Raw genomic sequence first — 4,855 nt, 5'->3', positions numbered from 1 at the left:
GGAGGGCTCAGGTTCTGAGGTTTTGTACATGTTTTATCTTCTTGTGCATATACTCATCTTGATTTTCCTCTGTATCTTCTGCCTTGGACTGGAGGCTCCTTCGGGTGTGGGGTGACATGTCCCCGGCAGGACAGCTTCCCAAGACATCCTTCAACCCAGGCCTTCCCAGGCCTGCAACCCAACAAGGCAGGGCCACATATCTGCCTCCTTTCACATGCAAGCCAAGCTTACTGGCAAGTTGCCATCCAGCTGGGGACCTCTCCTGAAGCCCTGCATAGCCCCTTCCCTCCTGCCTCTCTGGAAATTTCACCCACCAGTGTCCACAATTCCTGTAAAGATAAGCCAGTTCTGTGAGTTTGGCCACACCTGACTCAGTTGGGGTGGGTGGAGAGAGGAGGGGGGCAGTGCTTCGTACCAACCTTGCACCTTAGACAACAGGCTCCAAGCCAGAGCCGGCATTCATGAACCATGAAGTTTCCACTCATAAATCCATGGATGCTTCCAGCACCTGCCCTTCTGCCTGTCCCATCCCTAGCCACCTGCCAGCTAGAGGCTCAGTGTTGACAACAGCTAACAGAGACCCAGCCACGGGGATGAGGCCAGGGCCAGAACTACAGTTTCCCAGAATGCATGTGAAAGAGTGATAGCAAGCAGGCTACTTGGCAGGACACAGAGGCCAATACTCAGATGTGGAGCAAGGCAGGACCCTTTCATGGTTGTGGGGGCCACTGGACTCAGCTTTGAGGTGTTTGGCCAGACTCTACACGTTACGAGTCAGGACTGTTTTACATGGAAGCGACAGAAACCAAACTCAGACCACCTTAGACAACTCCATTAGTTTCCCGAGGCTGCTGTGACAAATTACCCAACCTTGGTGGCTTTAAATGACGGAAATTTATTCTCACAGCTCTAAAGGCCAAAAGTCCAAAATCATGGTGTAAGCAGAGCTGCGCTCCCCCCAGAGCAGAAGCTCTAGGTGAGAATCCATTCCTGGCCTCTTCTAGCTTCGGTGGCTGCCCACATTCCTTGGCTTGTGACCACATCACTCCTGTCTCTGCCTGTGTCTTCACAGCACCCTCTCTTCTGTATGTCTATCTAATCTCCCCCTGCCTCTCTTTAACAAAGATGCACAAGACTGCATTTACAGCTCCCTCTGATAATCCAAGACAAGTGCCTCCTCTCAAGATCCTTAATTCAATCACATCTTTTGCCATAGAAGGTAATATTCACTCTTTTGCCTACAAATAAGGTAACATCCACAGGTTCCAGGGATTAGGGTAAGGACAAATCTTTGGAGCCACCATTCAGCCCATTACAGCAACAAAACCCTACAAAAGTCAACTGTCCCAGAGGTGGCAAGACGATGGCCTCTGCATGTCACAGGGCCTTGTCCCTTCTTTTGGCTTCTATCTCCAGAGTTGGCTAGGTCCATGCCCCAGACAGCCTCAAGCCTCCCACAGGAAATGTTCACTCTGGGAAAAAAAACCAGAAAGCCAGGCTGACACGGGGGCCCTGTGACCTTTCATTTTCCCCCTGCACCCAACAAGGAAGCCTATTTTCCTTGCACGTTGTCTGATGTTAGAGGCTCCATTTGATTAAACCCCATGCCTGAGCTGGAGAGAAGTACTGAAGGAAGACAGCCAGCTGCTATGGAACAACTTTGCTATTTTCCATTACGTTCCACTCACTTTTATCTTCCCAATCTTTTGAAAGGCATATGCCTATATTTCACTCTATCTGAGTAAAAAATGGAAGTAGTAGAGTTTAACACACTCTCACATAAAGCACATAACTTAGCATTGTGTGCTTGGGCTACCACACAGTGGTGGTAAACAGGGTAAGGCAATGCTTTCACTTGACCACACACCCCCGCCCCCCCCCACTCTGCTCCAGGTGTCCATTCCCACACAGGTGTAGGTGGCTGAGAACATTCCTCCTTTGTGAAGTGGGAACAGGTTAGACTCTGAGCTTCGCTCTGTCCAACACCCCTCCTTTTTCCACTGGAAAACTGTCCTTCCCATTCCATGTGATCTTGGTGGGCTGACATCACTCTCCAGGCCACAAATCCTTGGAAAGAGAAGCGCCTTTCTCTGCTGAAGAGTGCTAAAGGAGAGACTGTAGATATGGGGCTACTGGTAGCATCCTTGCCTACCCTGTGGTGAGAGCCTATCTGGCCTCAGAGGGGAACACAGACCAGCAGGGGTAACATCATTTGAACCCCTGGAGACAGCTGTACCTGAAGCCCAAATTGCTCAGATGCCCAAGCCAGTTTGATCTGTTTGGTTCCAATCAGGAGAGTACTGGCTGAACCTGGAGGCTGGTTGACAGCTGCCCCATGCAGTGTCTGTGGGTTTGGTATGAGTTGTTAACTACAGTCTCAGAGCCAGTGGCTCTTTTTCTGGTCAGGGCAGCCCCAGGCCTGGGCTTCGGCGTGGTCTGTACCTAACCCCTGTGGCTTAGGTCGGGTTCTCCAGAAGTGAAGCCCAAGACAGGGATTCTCAGACCATGATTTATTGGAGGGAGTGCCCTCAGGGGAACCTCTAAGTGAGGAAAGCAGGAGTGGGCAGGGGAAGGAGCTGAAGTAGGATGTGGTCTCAGCTGGGATCCAGCCTCAGCCTGATCCCAGAGGGAACTCTGAAGCATGACTGGCACACATAACTATCCCCCGAGGCACGCAGGCCAAGCCTCTGAACTCCTGCCTCAGTCAGTCACTGGCCACCTCTGGGAGCAGAGTGTAACCTTATAGGCACTTCTTCTAGAAAAGGGGTCAGCTGTGAGCTGTGTTAGCAGCCAACATCCCCAGCAGCTTGTGGATGGGTTGCACTAGCCCAGAGAGTTCTGAGCAAGGCACCAAAAGCCTCCACTTCAACCTGTCTTGTGATCCTGTTACAGCAAAATTAAAAATGTTTTCCCTCTCCTGAGAACAAGGAAAATAAAGGGAACAGTGAAGAGGCTAGAGAAGAAACATAACCTGGCCTGAAAGAGTTAATCACTCCTAGTTTTATTTTAACTGTTACTAATCTGTAGTGTGTAACTAGATTTGTACTTCACAAAGCTAACCTATTTTTTTTTTTTTTTGGCTGTGTTGGGTCTTCGTTGCTGCGAGCAGGGGTTGCTCTTCGTTGCCATGTGCGGGCTTCGCACTGTGGTGGCTTCTCTTGTTGCGGAGCACGGGCTCTAGGCGCACAGGCTTCAGTAGTTGTGGCATACGAGGTCAGTAGTTGTGGCACACGGGCTCAGTAGCTGTGGCTCGCAGGCTCTAGAGTACAGACTCAGTAGTTGTGGCGCACAGGCTTAGTTGTTCCACAGCATGTGGGATCTTCCTGGACCAGGGCTCGAACCCGTGTCCCCTGCATTGGCAGGCAGATTCTTAGCCACTGCACCACCAGGAAAGTCCTAACCTATCACTCTTTAACACTATGTGAATTACATCCTGCACTCCCTTGTAGCAAATCACCCCTTGTAGCTGTCTGCATTTCAGAAAGGAGGTCGCAGGCTGATAACCCAGAGACTAATAGACCCAATTACTGGGTTGCCTGACGCCAGCAGTGGCTGTTTTGAAATAGTGCAAGAAGAAGAATGCAAGAACTTCAGTATTTTGATCCTTATCACTCACTTCAGGACTGTGAACTCCCCCTATAAGAATCCCTGTAATTCCCCAAGGAAGGTGGGGCACAGTTCTTGAGGCGCTAGCCTACTGTGTCTTCCCTTTGCCTGGCAAAGAAAAAAGCCTCTCTATTTCTTATCTTCCAAATCTCTGTCTCCATATTTCTATTCAGCATCGGTGCATAGGGAGACAAGGTTTGGCAACAGTCCCTGCCAAATCTCAACCAAGTTTGAGAAGGAGCAGTCCAGAGACACGTTAACTCATCAGGAGTCCCCAAGCTTTTGAGGAAGGCTTAGTACCTTGTCCCCATTGTTCTGCCCTCTCCGCCCAAAACTCCTCCACAGAACTGCAATTTAACACGATGCCCTTGGCATTCTCTGGGTCCACACTGGCCACAGTGTTTATAAAAAGCTTTATGATAAATTTCCCTCAGCTCAAGGAAAGAATTTGACGCTCCACGTGGACAGAAACATAAATTATGCAGAAATCAAAAAACAAAACCACCATCTTTCAAGTGTCTATCAGGGCGAGGCTCTGTGTGCACGGAGGTAGGGCTTCCCTAAGTGAGAACAGCAGGTGATCCCGGGGCTCCCAGGAACACCATAAGTGGAAGTGTGTCAATCAGGGCCTATGTTTGGCTGCAAATAACAGACACCTGGGGAGAAACTGGCTTAAACAAATTAGGGGTATAATTTTTCTCACATAATAAAGTCCAGAGGAAGGTAGACGGGCTGGTGAGCCACAATGTCATATGGTTCCACTTTCAAGATGGTGCCCATGCTCCCAGGCATTGCCTCCAAGTTTTGGGCAAAAAAAGGGGAGGGTTGAGGCCAGAGGCTAAAGGGCCCAGTCAGCAAGTCTACTCCTTTTTAAAGAGCTCTCCGGGAAGCCTTATCTGTGAATTTCACTCACTGGCCAGAAATGTGTCACATGAACACCCCCTAACTGCAAGGGAGGCTGGGACATGTACTGTGTTTATCTGATTACTAGCAGAGAATGAAAGAATAAACAAAAGCAACCAAAGTCCCTGCCACTAGGACCTGAGAGGTGATTCAGTTCAGCATCCACAGGTGAGAAGATGATGCCTGGAGAGGTTCTGAGGCCACCCAAGTTCTTGGAGGCCAGCAGAGGCACACCCTGTGGCTGACCTTGGTCTCCAGCCTCCCAGGACACAGATCACATGAAAGCAAGGCCAGTCTCAGTGCACATGGATTTATTGAGTTATGGATGCCATTCCTAGTGCCAGGT

The sequence above is a fragment of the Globicephala melas genome, chromosome 15, assembly GCF_963455315.2.
Source record: "Globicephala melas chromosome 15, mGloMel1.2, whole genome shotgun sequence".
NCBI classification, from domain to species: domain Eukaryota; kingdom Metazoa; phylum Chordata; class Mammalia; order Artiodactyla; family Delphinidae; genus Globicephala; species Globicephala melas.
The sequence above is the reverse complement of the archived record's forward strand: the minus strand, read 5'-3'. Positions refer to the sequence as shown.